Genomic DNA, 25,910 nt, shown 5'->3' with positions numbered 1-25,910 from the left:
CTGCCGCCTCTGGCTCCTAGAGCTCAAATTAGCCTCGCGTTAATTAACACCCGAGTCCATCAAGGCGGGTTCCTCCGTACAGTAGTTGCAGCAGGGCTTATATAGACAACTCACACCCAGCCAAAGCAAACTTCCCAAAACCCAACACTTCCAGCATGCCCAAACTGGGAGACAGGCGCCAGAGTAACCCGGGGCAAGGTATAGTGCCATCATGCTTTAACTTTTGTTGGGTGGGGCTCGCTTCTTCGAGAACGCAGGTTCTGCGGGGCTGGCTTTGCTCCCTAGCTCTGGCAGACTGGGCGGCGTGTTTTCCGGCCCCGCCAGCTTCCTGCTCCTTAGGGAGACGTTCTAGAGCGCCTGTCGCTGCGCAGATCTACACTCTTCTAGACGCACACGAATGCACAGGGAGGATATTTATTTAGGGCGTAGAGTACAAGGACATTCTCAGAGGTCTTTGAAATTAGTAGAAGAAAGAAATTTACGCGACGGCGTTTCTCTTGTCTTTTGACAGGGAACGGGAAAGAGGCGGGCGGGTAGTGATGGGGATGCACACCACGAATCGACCCTGGTTTCAGCGTGTGAGTGAGAGGGCCTGACGTGTCCTGAGAAATTCTCTGGCTCTTGCTGCGTGCACATTTTTACTTTTTGAGATCCTCGAGAAATCTGAGGTTTGGCTTTAATTTTACAATATTTTCATGCAAAGTCCCCAAAGGATTTCCTCCTACGGACCGCGGGGAGACCAGGTCATGGCTCCAGGCCTCAACGAAATTCCTAAGAACTGCTCGAAACGGAGCCCGGGTGTATTCCAGCCTAACTCTCCAACTCGGTCATATTTGTAGATCGCCATAACATGCTCCTTTGACATGCTGTTCTAGTAGGTGGGAAAATATTGGAAATCTTAATTTAGATCTGAATCTTTATCTCACTTGACGTCTTTTGCGGTGATGGGTAGAAGGCATGGGGAGGCGGACTGGACTTTCTTTATCTGGTCCCCCAAAGACCTGGACATTCGACCTGGGAGAGAATGGGATCGCGAGTGGTCACTCACTACACTACCTTTCCCGCGGACGGCTGGCACCGGCGGTCAAGAAGCGATGCGCGTTTGTGGTGGGAATAGGTTTCTGTTGGGCTCCTCAATAGTAGCCGGTACTTTAATGAAGTATTGTCCCGCCTTCAGGAGAAAGGAGAGCCCCAGTCGGGCTACTGACTACATCTATGTGCTAGGCCGTGAGCACCAACAAAATGCACATCAATAGTATCCGGGGGTGGGCCGGAGGGGGCAGATTAGAGATCTCGGGAGAAGTCCCGCAGCTGATGAAAAAAAGTCCACTTTTCTTGAAAATAGGAGGGGGCACTCCCGAAGCTCGCCCAGGCTGGAACACCCAGGGGCTTCGAACACCGCTTGAGTGCATTCTGGGCCTTTGAAACATCGTTTTAAGTTCCATAACCCTACATTTGGGGGACGAGCGTCCTTGAAACATCCCGTCCAGGATCCCTTCCAACCTTAATCACGAAAGAGAACCCACCTCCAGCCCAAACTTTGTTCAGCCACCGCTTGCTTTGGGCGACGGTACTACCAAGCCAGGGTCCCAGCACAGGCTCTGCAACCCGACCCCGCTCCAGTGCGGGCACAGGTGTCAGCCTGAGCTGGAATTATGTAATGGATTTGGCGGCCTGGGCTCCTTACCAAAGGGAATTAGAGAGCGCGAGGCTTTCCCTTTTCTTTTCCTTTTGACCACATCTGGTATCAGGTGTACGGGATCTGTGGCAGCAGGTGTGATTTGAAGGAAAAGAACGAGCGAAATGGCGGCCAAGGTCAAAGTGCTTCGTTCGGAAAGCTGCCAGCAGGGCCTGGCATCCCCTCCTCAGCCGCTCACCTGAGGACGGCTCACAGCGCAGGTGGCCTGGATTCCGAGCTGGAGAGGCAAAGGCCAGGCTGCCCCCCTCCTGTACAAGCTGTGGGGGTTCTATCCTGATGCCTTTTGTTGGCCTTTTGATCCCCTCGTGAGCATGACTGAGTGTGAGTCTAGATGCAAAATCATAAACACATATGTATATATACATGTATACATACACACACACATACACACACACAAATATATGGCTAGCAGAACAGAGTGACAGGGACCCCCCGCCCCTTTTAAGAGTAATAATAACTTTTGACAAGCAGTGCACAGGCAGGTCTCTAAATTTAAACCCAAGAGCCCATTCAAGACCCTTTCTAAGAGGCAAGGCCACAGAAGCACTCCCTACGTGGAATTTATTTCGCCAGTTTTGGTAACTGTAGAAGGGGGATTTCAAACAGCACCAACCTGTGTTTCATTGGACAGGATGGAAAGGGTCTTTAGGAATGTGACCTTGGCTCAACAATTGGCAATGTCCTTTCTGACACCACATTGCTGCCATTTGAAATTTGACAGCCAGGGCTATCTGAAGCCTTAGACCACTAAAGGAATCGTTTGAGCCTTTAAAAAGTCACATGCTGAATTTGGGGAGTGGTCTTAATTTTTTTTAATGATAAAACAGAATCGCCTTTAAGAGATGAATATGAAGTCTAAGTCTGAACCTCCCTCTTGATTCCTGAAAGGAGTATTTATTCAAGGTGACCAAAAAGAAAGGTTAAAATCAACACAAAGAGAACAGTTGCAGGAACTCTACATAGTGGCAGGACACGGAGGATGGGGATAACACAGTGGTGAGGAGATCACAGATGGCTGTGGATCCTGGCTCCTCAATTCAGATTGGTGAATTTAGACAAAAACTTACAGGCTGGAAATACTCGAGTCTGAGTTACACAGATGAAGCCCCATCTCTGTAGAAGATTGCCCATTTACAGAGTTGCTGCCGGGAAAACTGGCATCCTCTCTATATTGATATTTACGTGACCCCAGAACGCCCTTGAGCGTCTGTGTTAATTATAGAAAGAACTAACAGCAATGACTACCTGTAAACAACATTTTTACAAGTCAGTGAGAGATAGGCAAGAAAAATACTAACGTCTGTGGTGGAGGTTCAAATGGCCCCGTTAATATGTCATAATCAATGTGGTATGGTGGTGAATATTCCTGTCTTCCTGGCTATTGCCAAAGCTGTTGTTTTTTGCAGGAACACTCACTGAAAAGAATCAAAGAACAATACTCTACAGCTACTTCGCTTTGGGGGGACATGTGTGAGTGTCTACGGGAATCCCTGCCATATCTTGTAGCAATTTGAATGGAGAACAGCCCAACATAAAACTGTCTCCACTCTGGCAGAACTTGGAGAGAGAAACCCTCTTCCTCCTCCTCCTCCTCCTCCTCCTCCTCCTCCTCATCCTCATCCTCCTCCCCAGAATCAGATCACATTTCCAAGACTCTCACAGCAGCACAAAGCCATTTGTAGCTTGGGACTCTGCTGACTTCCTCATAGAAAGTTCTACAGCTTGCAGAAAGGCGGCAGGCTGTGCATCTTTAGGATGTCGTCAGTGGCTATCTGGTATCTACTTAAGGATTCCTGGGCTCATTTTGTAAGTTCCTATGAGCAAATCTGACAATGTATATAAATTTAAAAGGAAAAATCAGAGTGTAATTTACAAAGTTATCTCTCTCAAGTATAGAGAACTTTTGTAGGCTGTTGAGATCTTCCAAACCCAGCCACAAATAGCATTGCAGACATCTGAAATCTAAAACTGTGATTGTCACACCCTTCTACCTCCTCTGACAGTGTCTCATAATTTCAAACAAAGATAGCCAAAGGTCTAAAAATAGTATCCAACAAGCAAGGATGCTTAATTATTGTGCAGCTGTTAAATGACGAAAAATAATAAAGGTTCTTCCCCCCATATCATTGTACTATATTCTGAGTGTTGCCCTTATACAAACACTCGCTTCAGAATGTGTGGGAGATGCAGGAGATGGAGAACTTTCATCCTCAGACAGCTTTGTGAGTCTGGGAGCACCGTTGTGGCCAAGACATTTGTTCTTGGCACAGTGATCCAACGGTACAGAGTGCCCTCCGGTCTTTGTGCTTTTCATTTGGTTTCCTATTGCTGCTGTCCAGGAGAATCTTGAAAATAAATCCCAATCAGGTTGGTGAAATACTTTGATACAGTTCGTAGGCAGCCCGTTCTGCTCAAGGGAAATGTTTTTATTTGCCTTCAACTAACAGTTTTTCAAAGAACAACTTCATTTCCCATTTTACTTCAAACCCATGGTAGTCATAAATTAGCAATATTTTATCATTGTTATCCTGAAATAAGATCTGGCAGATAAATGAGTCCTTATGCCAGATGTTAAGCAAGCTAATGTCCAAGAAATTCTTCCTGCCATAGGATACAGCAATAGTAGTCTCTGAACTAAGCCCGCAAAATCCACAGGGCTACGAACCATTTGGTCGTCTGCAATGGGAGAAGAGAGATGGTTACCGCAACACCATTGCTTTTATTGAAATTAAACAGCTTTGGGAGAATATCATTGCTAATAAAAGGCTTCTTCTCCACGCCCCTCGTGGTCCCCCCCTCCCCGACATTTTATGACATGCCATTCAAGATGAATGTAAGTAGAATTATGTGAGACCTGGCGGCCTACTGCACAAGGTCGCACCTCCAGGTCAGCAAGGAAGCGAAGATGGAGGTGATCTCACTATATTTAGGGGATGGTTGTCGGAGAAAACGCGTTCACGTGTTTAGATGTCGATGTTTCAACTTTTCCTCTTTATGAATGCGTCAAAATTTTTCAAACGGACCGCGTTCACCCTCTGTGGTACCCCCGTGTTTGTGCCTTAAAGGCGGCCATAAAATCATTGCATGGGGCTGGTTTAATGCGTTTAACAGAGAACTAATGGGTTGTCTGTGTCAGAAAGCATGTTCCCATTTCTAATCCCGTCACGTACTGAGGCGGTTTTGTGCGAATCTGTGGCTTCCACCTTTATCCATCCTGGACGCTCCTACTCAGGAAAACCTTTCCAAATGCTTCCAGCTTCTGACCGCTGCCAAAATGTCCTTCCTTCTGTGCTACTCATTTTCAGCCTATTTTCGTCATACTTAACAATAATAAATGATCCTTGCAGTATAAAACCTCAGTTGCAATGATCCGGTGAGCTCCTGCCTTGTTTCTCGCTTTGAAATGTAATCTCAAATACTCAATACGTTTAACTTGCTCCGCTCTCCAAGCTGCAGGAGACCAAAGCTACTTTTGTGCTGGATTTTTACCTTCAGTCTTGCCTATGTATATACGCTGGGCGCGTATATATACATGCGCTCATGCGTGAGCACAAACACACGCGCGCGCGCACAGAGAGAGAGAGAGAGAGAGAGAGAGAGAGAGAGAGAGAGAGAGAGAGAAAGAGAGAGAGAAAGAGAGAGAGAGAGAGAACTCAGCAAGAAAGAAAAAAGAAGAGGCAGTGATGCCCCGATGAATAACAGAGACTTGGGGCTCAGGCTTAACCCTGGCGTGCGGGGACGAGGGGGACGAGGGTTGGGGTGCGGGCGGGATCACGAGCCCACGGACAGCAGCGGCTCTAGCCGGGGAGCCCCGCGCCAGGGTGAGGAGGGCCAGGATGCCCCGCGGGTCCCTGCACTTGTCTGACACAAAACGGGATGAAGTAAAAGTTCCCGACGGCTGGAAGGCCCTGCCCAGCCACCTTGCCGGGGCCAGGCGCCGCCGGCGGCCGGTGCAGCGGCCTCCCAGGCTGCCAGGACTGGGTGGAAGCCCTCGCAGGGGGTCCTGCGGCGCCAGCTTTTGTACCGCCCCGCCTAGGCCAGTCGGGAGCTGACGCACCGGCTCCCCAGAGACGCTGGGGGCGTCGCACTGCAGCTGGGTGGGGAGCAATTTATTCCTGGCGGTCACATCCCACCCCATCTTCTGTTACTCCACCCTACCCCTCCCATCCCTCCACCTCTTCCTCCTCCTCTTCCACCGACGCCCGCACTATCTTCTGATTCTTCTTCTCAGCACCCTCCATTCTCCCTCTCTCCCTTTCTTTCCTCTCTCCCTCCCCCTCCCCCACTCTCCCAATGTCCCTCCCCCTCCTCTGAATAACCAAGCTTTTGCCTCTAAAAGTCACCAGAACCAGATGAGAGAGAGAGAGAGAGAGAGAGAGAGAGAGAGAGAGAGAGAGAGAGAGAGAGAGAGAGAGAGGCCTGCGGTGACTGGAAGACAGGAGGGAGCCTGGTCCCTCTAGGAGTGGAAACTTGATGCTTCTGGGCCAAGATTTGCCAGGGCCTCGCCTAAGGTGAGTACCCTGGGGGCCCGCGGAGTTCCCACTTGGAAGGGTCCAAACCCCGCCCAAATCTGAGAAACTCGCGGCAGTCAACCAGCGGAGAAAGCTGGGGTGGGGCGAGGGGTCGGGGCAGGGCTCCAGAGTCAGGTTCCCAGGCCAAACGGGTGCTGTGCGCCTGCCTCGGGGGGCCCCCAGCTCCGGCTGCGGCCCGGGGCTGCTGCTGCCCAGTCTCCGTGGGCAATCCGCGACGGCTGCGCCTTCCAGCGCCAGGTTCTCCCTACGCCGCCCCGCCGCCGACCTTCCCTCCTTCCACACCCGCCTTCAAGGGACGCTCTGGCCTCGTCAGGAAGTGAGAAAGTAGGCTTCTCTCAGACCCCGAAGAGGGAAAGTTTGGCGAAGTGGGCACTCTCTGGTTCGGCCGTTCCCTCGAACCTAACCTAAGGATCCCCAGATGGTGCAGAATATTGTTATTTCCCCCATTTTAAAAAGAATGACTTTAACGAAAATTGGTACGTAGTCAAAAAGATTATTGGATCACCATGGCTGATCAGCTGCTGCTGACCTACCAATAAGCGTTTTTAAATACACACGTACATCCATGCGTGCCCCCCTACACGCAAACACACTCCGGGGGCCTGGAGTGATGAGTAGACAGCTCTGAGTTGCCGAGAATTAAGAGGGACTCTAAATGGCTTTTAAATGTTATGTACGTATGCTCCGTTTGTGTGCAGGGGGGAAGGGGTGCCGAAGGAACACTCGATGCCCGGGCATTTTCTCTGTGCCCGTCCGTGTGCTGCGTGTGTTGTCAGGTGGCCCCGGTTTCTAAGCACTGAGTGTTGCCAAAGGCTGGGGCCAGCATCCGTCGTCCACCTCGGCACCCTAGTGGCAGAACAGGACTCATTTGTTTGGTGCAGAGCGGTGAGGACCTGGAAGAGCCTGGAGTGTAGTTAGGTCGGCCCCCTGCCATCGATTACACCTGCGGCAGATGGCCCAAGTGGTGGAACCGTTTTGTTTGCCAGGATCAAGAAGGGGGAGGAGGAGGAGGACGAGGAGGAGGAGGAGGAGGAAACTCAGTCTCGCCCCTCTTCAAAAGAAGAGCCGTAAAGAGCCAGAGAAATGAAAGAAGCCACTTCCGTGCCATCCAAAGCAACAACGCTGCCCCCCTCCCCCCGAGTTATCCTGGGCAGTTAGTGACCTTGATGCCTGGTCCCAACAGATACCAAGGCAGAATTTTACCAATGTATTTTTGATCAAATGTTTTCTCTTCACACACACACACACACACACACACACACACACACACACACACACCTCCAAGTAGATGCACACAGGTGTCCTTGGAGCTCCTCTCCATGAAGCTGAAGGGAAGGGCATTCAACATCCAGGAAGCCCCTTCTCTTCCCAAGAGCTTCATTCACGCGGACTGCCAACTTACACCAAAAGGCTCCCTCCCCAGCCAGCCAGCTAGCTGGGATTTAAGCAGGCTTCCAACGTATCTGTCTCCTTTTCCCATAATGTTACTTTCTGATCGATATTCTCATCCTTGCTTCCTTCCCTTCGTGATACTCACTAAGCAGGGAGAGAAGTAAGCACACCCTCTCCATGACACAGGGGCATAGGCAGATAGGACAAAGAGCAGAGACCCAGTCTATTAAGCTCAGTCTGTTTCCAATTGTTTCAGGGGACACCAGAACACACCAGGACTCTGTCTCTACCCTTGCTCCGCACAAGTCACTAAAATCACACACATCTGTGTTTTTATAGCAAACATTTTCATGTTTCTTATGAAATAAGTTATTGTGCTGACCTAATTTTCTGTCCTAAATCAAGTAAATTTCCTTTACCCAGGGTGTACTAGGCTAACTTGTTGGGGCTAGTTGTTATGTAGGTGCAGAGAAATTCCACCATTTTGAAGCACACACTCCATTTTTCACATTAAGGCTAAAATAATGTTTAGAGTTGCACCAAAGACGATGAAACAAGAATCCATTCCAGTTATGGTTTGGGGGGGGGGTCACAGATACGACACATTCTAAAACCCCCACACAGAAAGGAAAAAAACAAAAACAAAAGGCCACTGCCATTTTCCAAGGTGCTTCCAACACCTCAGGACCCCATGAAGTGGTTTCCTTGGCTGGGTGCCGATACACTCCGTGCCAGTTAACTGATCTGCAATCATTTTGCTTTCCTAGGAGGGTTTTCATTTTTCAAGGAGGAACTTTAATATACAGCAAGATATCAGGCTCATTGAGAAGAATAGAAGAATAGTGGTGTCTTAATTCCGTGTTAGTAATCTGAGTTTACTCACACACCATACAAATTGCTGTGGGTCTGTTCTAAGGTGTGAGTCCACGTATTACCAAACTCACACCCGTCCACACACTTACAGGAGAACTAGAACAAGAAAACTCCAATTATAAAAACGAGCTGGGGCTTCTGGAACTTTGAGAGTTTTCTTTTCTTTTTTAATAAAAAAGGAAATAGAAAGACAACTGTTTAAAAACCTGCTTTTAGGAACACTAAGAGCATCCTGTTTTATTTAAAGAAAAAAGAAATGAGCAAACTTTTACAATTCTGCAGAATGAAGACAATAATTTAGCCTGACCAAAGCTTCCCTGGCCTTTCCCTGATTTAAACATGTTAGACCCTGGTTCCAACCAGTGTTCTAAAGTGAAGAAAAAGACTTTCCAATATGAACTCTTGACCTTTGAATTAACAGGTGAATTTATTGTCTTTAAAAAAAAAAAAACGTGGGATTTGTGACATTTTACATTGAAATCTCAAAGACTCCAACTAGTTCAAATGCTCCAGTGTTTTAAGGAAAAGGAATCTGCTTTAATATTTGAACAGGTTAGTCCCGAGTCACAGTAAGACTTCAGAGGGCCCTGCCAGCCCAGAACCTGGCACATGAAAAACGATACATACAGAGTAGGAGAGGACGCTGGGTCCCCTCCCCCCTCCACTCACTGCTGGGACCACCTACATCACGCTTTCACGTTTTACAGAAAAGACTCATGAGACAAAAAAATCTAGAATACTAAAATTGCACTCAGACATAGTTTATATAGAATACATATACTTTAACATATCTACTTTGATATTCTCTCTCTCTCTCTCTCTCTCTCTCTCTCTCTCTCTCTGTGTGTGTGTGTGTGTGTGTGTGTGTGTGTGTGTGTGTAGCCTTAGATCTCAAAAACATCACCATCATCCCAAGTTTCCCTTAACTTGAGGAATTAATAAGATTATAATTCTTAAGGGACAAAAGGGTACCAAATGCTTTCTGGATGCAGCACCCAGAAGGGCTCAACCAACTTGAAGGCCTATGGCACCAGGCATTTGTAAAAATACAGTCTTCATTTGGCGCTGAAATAGGTGTGGTGGTGAAGAAGACTACATTATAAGCCCAAGTAAATTAGGATTGCGACATTTGCTTGGGTCTCATATAACCGAAGTCAATGCATTTGCAGGTCCCTAGGGTTCCCAGAAGAAAGGACCCTCGGCTTGAGGTTCCCTGTGTCATCAGGCCCCTTCTGCAGTCCCCTAGAGCCCTCTAGAAACTATAGCTTTGCCTTTCCTGCGCACAATGGCTAGAGAGGTCCCCAGAGCCTTGAACACAAAGCTCTTGAAGCTTCCCGAGTCCAGAGAATGCAGGTTCTCCAGGTCAGGGCCGCCCCGACGGCCCAAGCGCGGCGCTCGAGGGGCCAGTAGGTGTCGCTGTTTCCCTGCCGGCAGGAGCCTGGAGCCCGACGTTGGCCCCTAGTACCACTCAGCTTTCGGCCTGGGTGCTGGCCCAGACTCCCCCGAGCTCCAGGGTTGTGACCGCTCCCTCATTCTATTCCCCCTAAAGCCTACCTTGGCTCCCTTGGCCATGGCCACAGCAACCGTGGTCGGCCTAAGGAAACACCTATGGAGACAGAAAGGAGAGATGAATTTGGTGGGGCCAAAAGGCCGCCCCTACGGAACAGGCTGAAAGCCTGCTTCATCCGCCCCCCAGGGTCCCTCCTTTCTCTTCACAAGCCCAGCGAGGGCGGGGGTGGGGGTGGGGTATGGGGAGATGGGGGGCACCGTGGAAAAACCCAAAATTGAGGAATTCAGACTCGATTCTACTTGGAAAATAAACAAGAGGTTCAAAACTAGCTTCGCGGGAACTAGTCACAAAAAAGAGTTTTCATATCCTTGTCTCAAAAGACCAAGGAAGGAGGTCGAGGGGGAAGGGAGGGGGTGCAGAATGCTAGGCCTGGACCGTTAGCTACCTATGATTTTGCCCACATGCCTGTACGCAGAATGTCGGGTGGATGCATTGGTCACCCCTTGCTCTAGCCCAGAAAGGAAATTTTGAAATACACTAGTCTCCCCCATCGCCCTCCCCAAAGCATTGCTTACTAAGTGTTAATCTCCGTTGGATAGGGTTAGCTCATCTTTGGAATCTGTATTAAAATTCTAGGTATTGAGAATTCTGTTCCATTCTCCGGCGTCCTGCGGGCCCCTGGCTTTGGCTCAGTATGCCGCGTAAGCGATTATTAATCAGAGGCGTTCTTTTTGTGTCTTTCAAGGGGGGTGGGGGGCATTTGGCTTGCAGATTCCAAGAGAGACACTCAACAATGGTCTTATCCTATAGATGGCTGGAGATTTTATTACGATCCAGATTTCTTTGCATGGAGACTTCACTTCTCTGATTAGAAGGAGGTAGGGGGATGGCATGGAACACCTTAAATTCAGTCTTGTGCTGTAGCAACATGTACGGTGGAAATGGAATTAGCTCCATATTTAATCTGAGTCTAAAAATAATATCTCCAGTCAAGAGTTTGGTGTAATTTTTTTTTAAAGAGCCATACTGCTGTGTTTTGTGTAAAAGTAAAACATTCTTAAAGAGGAAAACCATAGCAAATATGAAACTAGAAGACAGGGAAGAGATTCTCATTTAAAGCCCCAAGCACATTGGGATAATTTTGTTGTGGTGTCTAGGCTGAAGCATCAACCTCCCAGGACCGGCAGCGCAAGAGGCTGCGGATTCAAAGAGAGGATGAATTTTTAGCCAGAGTTGGCAAATACCTTCATTAAATGTCACGCCCTTTGCTATGTTTCATAAAATTAGCTCCTTTCTTTAAAGTCTTATGTATGTTATACAATTTTAAACATTCATTTCTGATCGAGACAGCAGATTTATCTCTGGGGGTGGGGTAGGACGGGCACGTGCCTAATTGTAGGTTGTGAAGTTCAGTGAGGTGGTATTTTTAGCTTGAAATGCTCAGATTCATGTGTTTGGATATTTCTTCTGGTCTCAGCCTTTCCGATTTCTCTGTTTCATTCACTCAGCCCTCTCTCTTTTTCCGTTCTTTTTTCCTTCTCCTCTCTACAGCGCCTCTCGCCCTTCCCTTTCACTTCTATTTCTCGCCTCTTTTCTTTCTCTTTCCCGCTCCCTTTCTTGTATAATTTATTGTCTGATTCTATCAGTCAAGTTAATATGAAACTAGGAAGAGGGAGGCCCATCACCCTTATCTGGCCCTCTCCCCGAAGCGCACAAGAGACTTTGGATGTCGGTAGCTGCGGGGTTATGGACCAGCGCGGTGGTCCTAGGTGCAGAGCACTCTGCTTGTGGAAGAGTTGGGGGTCCGCCTGGGGTTGCGGGGCTTATTCAAATACCGCCCGCTGCTGCCGTGATTCGCAGGGACTCGGCCTCCATATGGTAATGCGGGGCGGGGGGTGGGGTGGAGGGAGGCGCAGAGGGGAGGGGAGGAGAGGATGGGGGTGAGGGCGGGAGGGAGGGGGCTCGCGACACCGCGCGCTCTGCTGCCGCGCTGGGACAGAGCACCCGGACCCGCGGCAGCGGCGACAGCGGCGCTACCCACCCTCTGCTGCAACACCCACCGAGCCAGGAAACCACCAAGCCATGGGCCCTCGGGGTAAGCCACAGCGCGCACACCGCAGCGACGGTGAAGCCAATGAGGGAGATTAGAAACAGGAAAGATTACAGAGAGATCAGAGATAAGAGGTGTACCTCTCTCTGTCCCTTGTCACACAGCGCGCGTGCACATGCATCTGTACACACATGCATGCTCAGACAGCAGTACATCCCACATTCCTTGCTACTTCCATCCGAATACATGCACCGACACTCTATGCCCTGCAACGTGGCCGGTGTGTTTGTCCTGATCCTGCATAAAAGCGGGCAGGTATGTGCCGGAGCCCAGGCAAGAATAAACAGCCACGCACAATTGAATTGCAGCCACACTCAGACATTCAGCCTGCTGAATTGATTCATTCGGCCTGTTTGCCCCCACCCCAACCGGAATTCTGTAACCAGTCATGGAATTCTGCAAGTATTCATAAAATGTGCTGAAATTTTACCTCAGGAAACGTAATCTTGCTATATATGGCAAGGTAAGGGTGAACCTGGAGGGTGGATGTGTTTCCATTTTTTAATGTTTTACGCATAGCCATCTGACCACTTTTTATTGGGTGACATATTATATGAGCACTTTCGTGTAGGCTTGGAGAAACTGTAGCCAGAGGTAAGACTGGAAAATGCCATAAGAATTAAGGGTGCTGAAAATGGATGCTAGGGAGTCCAACATGAAAGATGGCACACAGCTGTAGGTTTGAAATGGGAGGCAATCCATGTGAATATTTATACACAAAAGCCATTGGGCAGGGCTGAGTATCTGTGCAGGTAAGTCATTCATAAGCAAACTAATTACCTGTGCATGTGCTCGGACTTGTTTAATTGAAAGAGCTGCATGTGTGCACATTCCCTGTTCTTTGTGGTTATGCAATTATGGATTGGGTCTTTTTTACATGATAGCTTTAGGGAATGTTAATATATAATTTAAATATACATATATTCAATAGTCATTGTGCTGAATAGGTATACTGCCAAGAAGGAAAAATCCTATCCTATAAACAAGATTACTATTGCTTGAAATCCAGCTCAAGGCCTATATATTTTAAGGTACATCAACTGGGTTAATATAGTTAACTGTTTTGTTTGTGTCTTTTCACTTCAAAGTCTGGAATTAAGGATGATTTGCAATCAAGATAATACGTTTTCATCCATATTGAGATAAAATAAAACTCAGTACATTTTGAATGCTGCAGACAGGACACAACATATAACATGGTTGAAAATGTCTTCCTTGCAGAAGGGTGTCCATTGCTGTGTCTACACATTTTAAAATAGATATTTTTTTCACAAGAAATGCTAGAAAGCAATAGGTAATGAATACCGACCGCATTCCCTCAGTTAATCAGCATAATTCTTTAGTAATCTGGAATCCCTTCTCTCACACGTACTTTTCTCAAATGTATTGGCTCCAACCTGTGTTTCGACTAATAGGAAGTTAATCAGAGACAATCAAACTTTGAGCCTCAAAACAGTAGGCATTACAGTCAATGGAGGGGTAGGTAAAGAAAGAAGAACGAAATGTGTTTCTTTTATGATCACACTAGGACGTTCTCCAGTTGGCAATGCATACGTAACACATATGCATATTCGTAATCTTAAGTAAACAAAAGAAGGGAGGCAACTGTGTATATAATCCCGCTAGAGATAGCAGCAGACACTAGCCAAAAGGAAAAAAAAAAGAAAAAAGAAAGAAGACTGACAGAAAGGACAACAGAGGCAGACAGACATATAAAACAGGAAGAAAAAAGGAGGGGCGGGGAGTCAACAAAAATGTAGAACCAGAAATTTTCAAGGAATTTTTTAAAAAATGCAAATATATCTTTACATATGCATCAGTATTAAAAATAATACACGCTGGACCCAAGGGTAGCTGGAGCAGGAGGAGGAGGAAGAGGAGGAGGAAAGGTGGAGGAGTGGAGGAGGAGGAGAAGGAGGAGGAGGAGGAGGAGGAGGAGGAGGAGGAGGAGGAGGAGGAGGAGGAGGAAAGAATGGAGGCGCGGGGCCCTGATTATGCATGGGCCGGAGCTGCCTCCTCTAACCTGTTCTCGGAGCAGGGCAGCCGGCGGTCCTCAGCCGCCCACAGAACAGGAGCCGAAACAACCGTTCCCGAAGGCTACAGCGTTTATTTTTCTCTTTTGGGGGATTTTGGCGGTTGTTTCAGGGGCTAGCCAACTGGCCCCTTTAATTAAAAGCTTCAATAAAAGGCGGTCGCTCCAGGAATGCACCCGCTCCTCTTCGCGCAGGATTTGCATATTTTTTTTAATGCCCTAATTTCCTTGATGTATGTAAATGTAGCCGGACGTAGAGGGAGACAGGGAGCTGACGTCAATGGACGTGACCTCGCAGCTAAACCTTGAACGTGAAACCGGGATGGGGGAAAACACGGAGCGGCAGCCGGTGGAGCCCGAAAGCCTGTGTGGCAGTCTCTATCGGTGGCCGAGCCTGAGCCGGAGGTGCCAAGGGCGCCCTTGCCAGTCCCGGGGGTGGGGGGGAGAGAAAGCCGCTGCCTGGTTTCTGCCCGCGGCAGTTGCCAGCCTCGCCAGCCCTCCCGCTGCATACACAGACCCGAGCTCTGCGCCTCCAGCCCCACCAAATACAAGTTCTTTTCTTTCCCCAGGAAAAAGAAACAGACAGACACACACACACACACCCTAAAACAACAAACCAAAAGCAACAGATTAACAAACAAAACGAATCCCAAGTGTTTTAGAACAACGCTTGGGTCGCATGTCAGAAAGAAGATTGACAATGGATCATCTTTTTTTTTTTTTTTTTAATCTCTCCACAAGAGGAGGAGAGGGAGACAACAGACACCCGCAAAGCATTCCTAAAACACGATATGCCACCCATGTTCCCAGTAGGGAGAGGTAAATGGCCCAGCCAAATGGTGAGGGCTTCTCTTTTTGGTACCTGTTTACCTGTGAACAAATTATGCCTGTCAGCTTCATTAATAGCAGTGCCAGGAGCGAGAATTTTACTGTAGTGGGAGGGTGTGTGTGTGTGTGTGTGTGTGTGTGTGTGTGTGTGTGTGTGTGTGTGTGTGTGCTGGAAGGTGCTTAGGCTGGTGAGCACGGAGGGAGGAGACTCGGGGCCAGAGACCAGTCTTCGCATGGCCAGGTCTGGTGACTTGTCTGGGGAGTTATCCGGGCCAGGCTGCGGGGCTGGGGCTCGAGTTTCCCCCTCGGGAGAGGTACGCCTAAAAAGGCTTCCCCTGGACAGCCAGGCCCTCCCGATCGCATTGTCTGCAGAAGGGGACTTGAGGTGGGAGCCATCATCCCCTCGGCTGCGGCTTGGATTAGGCCTGGTGTTTTCTTCTAAGAGCTCGGCTGCTTCTCCGTGGAGGCAGCGGCGCTGGGCGAGCAGGGAGGCCTGCGGGCTGGGCTGGCGGGTGCCCGCGCACCGGGCGGGGGCCGCTGGCACCTCCCAGAGCACGGCGGCCCCCGCCTGCGACCGCCACCCGCTCCGAGCCGCGAGGGTTTGCTCGCGGGCCGCAGTGGAGCTAAGGGCACCAACCTGCCAGCAGGCTAGGAAGAGGCGCTAGAGGCCGCGGCGTCAGCTTCCCCAGGCAGCCGTTTCTGATGCCACCTCGCAGCCCAGCTTTGTTTTCCTGACCTGCTCGCCGCCGCCGTTGGGCCGCGTGCCTGCGAGGGGAGTGTGTGCGTGTGCGTGTGCATGTGCGTGTGCGTGTGCGCGGGGCCTGTGCGTGTGCGCGGAGGCCGCGTGCGCGCGCGGCGGGCGGGGACCCTCCCGCCAAGGACATGCTTGGCTGGCTGTCCTCCGGCTGCACTTGGCGGGAAAGCTGGAGGCCGGCGGCCGGGCAGGGCGCCTGCAGCTCTCAGGAGAGCCTCCCTTCTGCTCCCCCGGCCACATTGACAGACGGGCGGCCGTCGAATTTTTGCAGAGCACCACCCCCTCCTCGCCCTGGGTCGCGCAGGCTCCCACTATGGCCCCGGGCTCCTAGGTATCCGTGCCAAAGCTGCCTCCAGCTCCGAGGGGGCAAATAGGCCCAAGGGAGCAGACAGCCCTCACCGGGACAGATTCCTGCACCGCCTCCCCCTCCTCCCACGCGCCCGCACCCCTGACAGCCTCCTGCTGGTGTTGCAGGATCCCCACCTTCCCTGAAAGCCCCCACCTTTCCTTCTACACACTTCCAGCCCCTCCTCCTGCACCTAAGCCTCTCTGGCACACACACACACACACACACACACACACACACACACACACACACACAAGCTTTTTCTTCCTTCACAGCCTTTATCATGCATGATGCCTGGTACCTTTTGAATAAAACTGGAGTTTAGAGAAGACAAATCCTTAATGTATACCTTGTCTTTAGCGAAACACTAACCAACAGAATAGGGGGAGGGCGGCTTGAACCAAAAGACCTATCTAAGAAAAAAAAACTCTGCAAGTCAAAAGGTCATTCTACAAGTTTGTAAATAAAATTGCAAAGGGAACCCCGAAAGAAAGGGGAAAAAAGGAGGTAGAGAGGCAGAAAGGCCCACAAGTTAATAAAATGATGCTCTGGGAACACAAGACAGAGGGATTCTTTTTAAAATGTGTCTAAGAAACTAAGAGGAGAAAAGCTGGGGTAATGAGAAAAAAGGAAGAAAATAAAAGGTAGAAAAGGCAAAATAAGTTTCCAAAGAAATGTGTGCTTTGCATCCTACAATAGGAAAATGTAGCCATTGCCCTCCTTCAGACGAGACATTTCTAATTTGTTCCGTCTGTCAGGAGGGGACTATGAGAGGTTTGGGTGCAAATTCATTATCTCTGGCAACGCAGAACGTAGTGTGGGGACTGCAAAAGACCGTGGCAATGGATGAACAATAGGGCTTCAGTTCATCAGTAACAAAAGCAGTGGGGAAATTGGTTGAGTTTCAGAGCACGTCCTCCTCGGCAGAGGGGGCTGGACTAGACCTTGGACAGCCCCCCCAAAAACTTGCCGAGCCTCGCACACACCACTTCACTCTGCACTCAGAGGCTCAGGGAGCAAGTGCTTGGAGTGGGGGGGAAAGTTGCCTTTTTCCCCCTCCTTGGTCTTTTGCGCCCTTCTCTCTCCCTCAGAAGAGAAGAGCGGCATAAACTATTTTAGACGCAATCAAGGAAGAATCGCCCACCAAGTGGAATTGAGCGGCAGTTTTAAATGTACTAAGAGAAGACTGATCTGAAAAAAAAAAAAATTTTTTTTCCCTTCTTTTTTGGAGACGCCTAAAGGAACCTGTTTGTGTGCTGTGGCCACGTTCTGCTGTGACTGGATCTTGTCTTCTGCCTGGAGGCTCGGTTTCGGTCCGGCTGGATTTGGGGGAACAACACTGCCTGGCGCAGGGACATCCAGTGAGTATCTTGGCTGCGTGAAGGCTGCAAGCTCCGGCGGCGGCGCCAGGCCGGCAGTGCCGGTAGTTGTCGGGTACCCACACCAAGAGCCCAGCCGGGCAAGGGCCGCTCCGAGGGCCAGTCCGGGGCTTTGCTTCAGCTAATTGATTGTATGTCTCCAATGCCAAACCTGTTGATCTTGTGAGTTGTCCGAGCCAGGACTGTTAATTATCCTCCGGGCTGACCCTTAAACGCAGAGAGATGCCAGGAAAAAATTCGCACAGGGAAAAGAAATTTTGTATGTAAATTTTTGGTGTTGGTGGCGGGACTTTCTTCTCTTAGACGCAGTGCTAAATACAATAGTGCTTTGCGTCCCTTGAATTCTGGGTTCTCGTTTAGAATAATTTGCCTATTTTGAATCGCCCCGAAGTTTCGGTTACCTGGCACGGAAGCCACTGTCTGATTAGATCCTGGGGAAAAACTTGTACAGTAGCTAACTGTATCTGGTAAATTTCCTCCTTTTTCTGTTTTCTGGATTTTAGAGGGGAGAGACCACATTACAGGGCTGTCCGGAGTTTAGCTTTAACCGAAATGCAACCTTCATGGTTAGTTACTGGTACTTGGAGCTATTCAGCTTCAGACGCCTTTGGAATCGGAGAGAAGCCTGTTCTTCCTTTGCTGAGAGCCCCAAATCAACTGAAGGCAAGACCTTCTTTCGGTGGTGAGGGACTATCAGCAGAAAATCCCGGGCGAGGAGAGCCATGTATTTTTGCATTAGGATCTGCGGCTTTTTTTTTTTTTTTTTCTCTTGCAAATGTGGCGAGGGTGCTTGAATGGAGTACTGTCTGAAGGGGTCAGGGCAATTCAGTGGAATTGATCAGAAGTTAGACCCCAGGCCCTGTCAAGTCATGGCCACGGCCGTGGGGTGGGGGTGGGGGTTCAGAGCTGTGCCTGCCTTGGGCCCACAAGGACCGTTTTCTCCCTCTCTTGGTGCCCACACTTGCCTTCCACCTCTATCTCCGCCTTGGCACCAGTAACTAGGGCAAGGGCAGGAACGAGCCACTGTAGTCGTCATCATTGGACGGGTGTAGTACTTTCATTTTGCAAAAACAACACGGCTCCACCCCTCCAGTCCAAAATAATAGTAAGAATCAAAAAATCATTAAGAAAAAAAACCCAACCTATTTTCCGGAGAATGTAAGACTTCCTAATATTGGATTGTAGGGGTGGGGTGGGGGAAGGGTATGAAAATCCACCACTTTACAGCAATCAGGTTTTACATTATTCATTGATTTACTAAAGGAAAGAGCCAATCAGGAGCCATAGATGTGAATGCACATCTCACTGTGCCGTGTGGCCTTACAGTAAACTATTTGCATCTTTCGAATGGATTAGACATTTATCCAGGGATTCCCATTGTCTGAGAGGCCAGGAAATTCAGTCCCTTAAACATTTAGAAAATAAGACTTTGTTCCAGACTTAAAATCCTTGCATGGTGGGGCTCTCTCTTCTCTTTTGTATGGCAGGTTACAAGGTTCAAATCCCTAATGTTTCTTAAGTCTCTCTTCTTTCCAAGCTAAAAATAAAGGGAGAAAGAAAAATTAATTTCCCAAACCCCTCTAGATCCTGCATATTTTGCATTCCCATTATCATGCATGTCTCCATTTAAATGCAAATTAGCATATTTAACCCTGTGGGTGCTAAGGCCCAAGATACACAGTACTGGTGTTTTATATAATCTTATGGTATTTTAAGGAATCCCAGTAATTGTTATACTTTAAATTAAATCTATATATTATAGTGATGATATATATAAACTGTGATCATTTGTTTTATTGCCTATTTTTCAGACGAGACTTCAAAGAAGCATAAAATGAGCAGACTATTCAATCAAACAAAGGTAATTTAAGATTTTTTATTTGATAATATATGACTGATGTACAAAACCAAAATAGTGCATTGTTTACTGGCGGACAGGTCTGCAGTGTATCACATATTTCCCCTTGCAACAGATAGAATTTCAGAAACATTGAAGTTTCAGCGTGTTCAGTTGTTTCTCCTGAGGAGCCTTTGTGAATATGTATTAATATATACATACATGTATATGCATAAAGCACAATATAAATATAGCCTGCAACAGCCTATAAGAAAGAAGCTCATATTCAGAAGAGAAAGATATGTTTATCATAATGTAAGCCAGTTAGGTACATTACTTGAACCATGGACATGGCTGTAAATAAAATAGCTTTTTATAAAGACAATAGCAGTGTTGACTGTATTAATAGACTACAGTTTGCACACCTGTAATTCTTACAAACCAAATATTTAAAAAGAATTGATGTTAGTCCAGTCCTTTATGTATTCTGCATTAATGTAAATAGGATTTAGAGGTGTTCTAAATATTGGTCGTAAACCAAATGTATTTGAATTAAGTAAATAGCATAATTCTGACCCAAATATGGGGGAAATCATAACTTTTTACTTTTAACCAGCAGAGATTGTTTATTCCCAAGTAAACCAGGATGTTTCAAAGTCATGTTTCAGAAATCTGGAGACCTATAAAACAATCAGAAAATAAGCATGACCATCACATCCTAATCTATTGGCTACTGATGTACATTCATTAGAGAATGAGCAGGCAAGCTGTTTGAATTCTGTATATCCTTCAGGATGCTGATTTCAAGCAAATATTATGTAACTCAGCTAGATAGCTTTTTTAAAGCAAAAATATCTGACTTCAAAGTGTGGTTGTTGAGAGAGCTGCTCTTCACATGTGACTGGTGGGACTCCTTGGAGCTGTGTAATTGTAACACATTGTGGAGTATATATAATAACACATATGATAAACCATGTTGTAAATTTTGGCAATATTATACACAATCAGGCACTCAATGTTAAATCTTAGTGTATTTAATTTTCTTCTGTGAGCCTGAGAGGTTGATAGAGAAGTAAAATATTTAATTGGCTTCATGGCTAATGAACAGACTGCCCAAAACCCTCATCTTGGCTCATTTCACTTATTGGGGTTCCCATGATGAATCTGTTTTGAATACCAAGTATGGAGACCAGTCTTAGAGTAAGTTGGAATGACTACATAGCATTCCCTGAGAAGGTGCTATTGAAGACAGTATCTTTTGTAGTTTCTAATGGCAGAAACACTCAGACATTCAGTGTGTTAACTCTCATTGTAGATGCTGTTTCTAAAAATGCATTTTAGTGTTAAGTATGGGGATAAAGTCATAATAATTTTCAAACTCAAAAATATGAGGATAATACACACCCACCAACAGATAAATATATAGCCTGCCCTCTCACACCTAGACACACGTGAAGCAAAGGGATATTCTAAAACCATTCTTGATTTCTTGGGCTTTGACTCACAGAGTTGAGTAGACTTGATCATTTGCTTGCTTTATGTAATACCTGCTAGATCACTAATTACTCTGCTGCTAGTTCTTGGAAAGCAAGGCCACAGTGCTCTTTAATCTTCTAAGCTTCAAAGCTCATTAGGATTTGACACAATGTCAGAAGTGGCTTGTGCCTCAGTGAGTTGTTTATGTTGTGACCACACGGTTTAAGAAGGAACAAAAATCCCATGAATGTGTTTTAAAAATTGGACTGTAGTTTACATGTGCATTCTATATCTGACTTCTTGCTCATGATTTGATAAGAAATATAGATGAATTCTTTCGACATCTTAGTCTTTTCTAAACAACCAGTAAAAGAATGCTTAACACAAAAGTAAACAAATTAATCTAAGGACAAATTGGCATCTCTGTTACTAAGCCATATCTTAATTGGTGTGATATTATGTTTAAACTCTTCATTGGAAATTTTTCCTACCATTAAAAAAAAAAAAAACTTGTCAGTCTCTTTCACAGGGTTTATATATGTGTGCTCTCTGTATGTGGTTGAATAAGCATGTTCTCATTCACGTCTTAAATGAATAAATTAGTGAATTACTGAGAAAACTATGTTACAAAAAAAGTAAAAGTGTTTAGCCATTGGGGAAAATAGACGCAGTGTGGAATTGAGAGTATAGTGGCCCCCTGGTGACGTGTGCAACGGATGTTAAGAATTACGAATTCTCTGTTAGCATGTAACTTAACAGCAACATCACCAAAAATAATTAGTAATTTTGAACATACTTCATAATGCTTACCCACAGAGACTACGCCTCTTATGGAGATTACCATGGATGTTTTGTTGAGAGGCAGCTGAATGTTAGATATCATAGATGTGCTAGACAGATCATCTATTATAAAGGATGGAAAAGGAAAGGGACTCTTGGAAGTGATTTTAAAGTCACACTTTAAAAACTTCTAAGACAATGAAGGAAGCTAATTAATTTATTAAATTCTGCTTCTAGATAGAAGACAGATATGAGTGGGTGGGGCAAGAGAAGATGAGGAGGCACCACGCTCTTCACATCCAGGTGTTTTATCTGCATTTTCAGGAGACAATAATTTTGTCGTAATTTTATAAGCAAGTCTAATCAAGTCTAGTGCATTTTTCTGGGAAGAAAACTGGTGTTTACAACAGTAGACAAAGGCTCAGCATTTTACTACAGCAGAGTGGTGTGCAACATTAGACGGTATTGCTGCAGTGTTTACCTGGGCTGCATTCTAACGCACACACCCTTCATATGCAATCATTAAAAAAAAAAAAAAAAAGATGAAGCTCGTCTGCTTAGATCGTTCAGTTTGAACTTACAGAACAAAATATGTTGCCCTATCGCCATGGTACACAGATACAAAACATGACTGAGTTGTGAAGCCGTTAAAAACACAACACCAAAGCAAATTGTCAATGTAATCACACATCGACTCACTGCGTAATACAGATCTGTTTCCCAGCCCCAGAAAGCGAGGCCCTGCTTTAAGCAATAGTAAAGTGCCTTCCATCTGCCGGCCTATGTATGCAATCTGCCAGAAGAGAAATGCAGGCAAAGACGTTCCCCAGACCTGAAATGCTTTTATCTGTCCTTAGAGAGAGATTTCCTCCAGTCTTTGGATATTAGAGCGATCTACACTAGCGTCGAGGAGGTAAAAGGCCGCGGGTTGCTTTTCCAGGAACAGTCCGTAGTGCTAGTGGATGAAATGTTGATTGAGAAAATAGGGCTTGCTGCAAAGCTGCTGCTGCTGCTGCGTCGCCGCCACCACCTCTGCTGCAGCTGCCGCCGCAGCCTCCGCTACTCCCGGCAGCAGGCTTGGGGCAGTTGGCTGATCACTGATGCATATCAATAACCATGTACTTGAGATTTCTCATGACATCATCATTACCTTGGTCTCCCGCGGTCTCAAACCTTTGACCTTGCCGGGCTGGTCCACAATTTGGCAGTGAAAGCCCCTCCAATGATGGCCCTTTTCTCCTTCTTTCAGACCGGGGGCAGCAGTACGCCAGCAAGACAGCATCTTCTCCCCAGCCTAGAAGTCCTGAGAAATCGAGGATCTCCCCCTAAAACATTCACATACAAGATATGTGCAATCAAGCTGCCAGCACTTGGTAAAAAGCTCATGATGCCTAACCCAATGATCCGGAGCAGATCTTTGAATCAGCTGCCACTTCTATAGAATGGGATTTTCCCCCTCTTCCTTTTTAACCGGCGATGGAAACTGCCGATGGCTTTATACATCTCAGTAGAGGAAGGCTAAAGAATCTTACGTGAGAATGAAGCAATTTACAATGCAAATAGAGGCCTGTGAAGGGATGGACGCTGCTGCTCACGGGAACAGCTTGCTGCATCTTAGTCGCTGGTTCTTATTTTCTGATATTAATAGATGAATTGTTGGCTAACGCGGCTGGAGATTACTTGCTGGAAGGGAAAAAAGTTTGGAATAAACTCTGAATGCAACAGCTCTTATTTGGATGTTTCAGCCGCACACACTCAGACAGAAACCAGGTCATGTTTGCATGAAAGGAGGAATCTTAACCGCGGCAAATATCCTGGAGGACTACACTTCTGTAAATCCAGAGTGGATCGGATCTGGAGTCCAGCCAGAGGAAGACAGCCCTGTGAGGGAAGCGAGTTGTTATCTTTGGTTATCTAGCTGTATGAGTGTATTGGTCTTCATAAAGCTAGATAACCGAAAGTAAAAACTCCTTCAAGATCACCGAGGAGCGGTCCAGAATGAAAGACTCCAACCAAGAGACAGTAAAAACGAGAAAGGTCAGGAATGCTTATTGAATCTAACTTTTCTTTTCTTATGATTACAAGTGGGATGCAGGCAATTCAGTGACCTACAGGCTGAAATCTAAAGAGCCAGGTTTTGAGGAGAATTGTGTGGTGTTTTTATGGGCGAAGATGCATGTACTGTTCTATCTTGTTCTATTTTGAAGCAAACGTTTACATATGAGAAATGTTTTTCTTAGAAAGCTGTTACAGCGATGCCTGAGACCTCGTTTAAAAATGATTCCATAATTATGTAGATTTGGGCAGTTCCCTTCTGAGGCCCCTCCCTCAAGTTTGAAGCTTGTGCTTGGAAACTTTCTATGTACATTAAATTCTATGAGGTCAGACTTTCAGTAAAGCTTATACTGGAAGGTTAATAATTTATATCTCCCGAGGACTTAGAGCTAGCAGGGAAAAATGGAGGAGGGGGCGTCTGATTTTTTATTCTTCTATTCAAAATACAAGGACAGATGCTTCTCTGTTCCAAGAGGGTTTCCTTGAGGAAGCTACTGAAGCAGAAAGACATGATGGAGACGAGATCGCCTCCCCTCTTGTCAAAGTGTTAAAAAAATGTTCTGTCTTACTCTGCGCCTAGCATTGGAAAGGAAAGTGACACTTAACGCCACAACCCACGTGTGCGCCTCCTCTCTTTTTGTTTAAGGATGATCAGGTCTATCCAGGAAACAGCTCTGGCATCCCAAACTGAAATAATTAGGACGTATATAGACCTGACAAAAATGGAAAGGGGGTGGGGAATCTGAGGGTCTGTCTTGCCTAATTGATTCCACTAAACGGAAAGCAGGAGATGTGAACGGCAGGACGCTCCGATTCCCACGCTCGGGGGCAAGTGGTAAAGCCTGGCCGGCAGCCTATGACAGACAGCCCTGTTGGGGGGCAGGGGTATGAAAAAAAACATCAAGCACACACACCATACTCATCTCCACCGCTTAAGAAAGTAAAGGCATTTCCCACCCACAGCCATCTGCAGCCTCCTAAACGGCAACACCAACTGGTTGGTAGCTGCTACGTACTGTTTCTGTTAATTTTTAAACCACTGTTTAATCTGGCCATGATTAAATTTGGCTTTCTCTTTTGGTGAAATTTTCATCATTTAGGGAAAGCAAGTGAAAAGGGATGCCAAGAACATCCCTCAGGGGCATCCTCAGCCTGTGGTTTAGGGCCTTGTGATCACCTTTGGCTTTTGTTTTGGCTGTTATATTTTAAAGTCATGTCTCATAACACTCATTAGGACTGACTTCATCGGTTGTTTACCTCTTTCTGTGACACTCGGGAACCTGGCCTACTTATGCTAATCTACATTCTGGAAATAAAGCAACAAACTCACCAGTTTATACAAAGTTGATTACAATCACAATGTGTTTAAAAACTTGTTTTAGAATAGTCCTAGCAGATGTGTTCTACACAGTTTTTCTCCTTTTCTCCTCCTCCTTTTCCTTCTCCTTCTTCTTCTCCTTCTTCTTCTTCTCCTCCTTCTCCTTCTTCTTCTTTTTTTCTATCTGAAAGTAACCAGTCCTAGCATAAACTTGGAGGTTTTGGAGAATCCCATTGTAATCCTTTCCCAAAATTCCTTATATTTTGTTGCACGTTATCAGGCAAACATTGGTATAGGCATTTGTACATAAATACAACCATTGCAATAAAAAATGTCCAAAATTGCCTGTTATCTTCCACATGGCCTAAATTACTGACACTCCCAAATACATAATTTTTCTTCAGGGACAGTGCATTTTTCTTTACCGCTTCAACTTCTTATAAGACTGAGACTAGAAAAGCCTGTAAGGCCACTGTTGGCTTCACTTAGAAAAGCTGAGAGACTTTAATAACTCGAATTCTCAATTTGACTGCTGAACACGTGCCCCAGTTTTACTACTGCGGAGACTGTTGAGAAGACCCATGTTTATTTACCTTTGAAGCACTGTTTGTGCAAACAAGCTTTCATTGTAAAGTGCCTGTGTTCCTTTCATTTGCCCCATGTCCAGGGGTGCTATTTACCTAGAACCATTGTCTACTACAATTAACATTTACATTACAAAGTGTGTGGTTTTCTTTCTCAAGGAGGTTCAATTAAAGGCAGTAAGATGTTTGCTGGGGAAACCTATTGTTTACTCAAAGCACTCAATGGAGTCAATTTACTGAAGTTTTTGCCTACATCTTGGTCGTTTATGTAAATCTGTTAACTATAACATCTAAGGAAAATAAACAATATTAAAATTATGTGTTTGCCATTGTCATATCAAACTTGCTTTGTATCATACTAATGTTACATAACTTATCGATCAATAAAAATACATTTCAATGTTA

General features: G+C 46.5%; 2 long non-coding RNA genes across 6 annotated transcripts in view; one reads left to right on the top strand and one right to left on the bottom strand.

The window, feature by feature from the left end:
- The window catches only part of LOC119088741, a 118,552-nt gene extending 104,040 nt beyond the window's left edge, over positions 1-14,512 (bottom strand). For both annotated transcript variants that reach the window (XR_005092452.1, XR_005092453.1), the window contains exon 1: positions 14,140-14,512. This is a non-coding gene — a long non-coding RNA (uncharacterized LOC119088741). The remainder of the gene's footprint in view (positions 1-14,139) is intronic.
- Positions 16-25,910, top strand: LOC114697395. 4 transcript variants are annotated; one of them, XR_005092451.1, is made up of 4 exons: positions 16-198; positions 17,308-17,437; positions 19,267-19,316; positions 22,798-25,910. It is a non-coding gene; the product is annotated as an uncharacterized LOC114697395 (long non-coding RNA). The 4 variants fall into 4 exon arrangements; XR_005092450.1 differs by lacking the exon at positions 16-198 and adding an exon at positions 5,545-6,210; XR_003735171.2 differs by lacking the exon at positions 16-198 and adding an exon at positions 11,964-12,101.

The sequence above is a fragment of the Peromyscus leucopus genome, chromosome 11, assembly GCF_004664715.2.
Source record: "Peromyscus leucopus breed LL Stock chromosome 11, UCI_PerLeu_2.1, whole genome shotgun sequence".
In the NCBI taxonomy this organism is placed as follows: domain Eukaryota; kingdom Metazoa; phylum Chordata; class Mammalia; order Rodentia; family Cricetidae; genus Peromyscus; species Peromyscus leucopus.
This window is presented reverse-complemented; position numbering and strand designations above follow the sequence as displayed.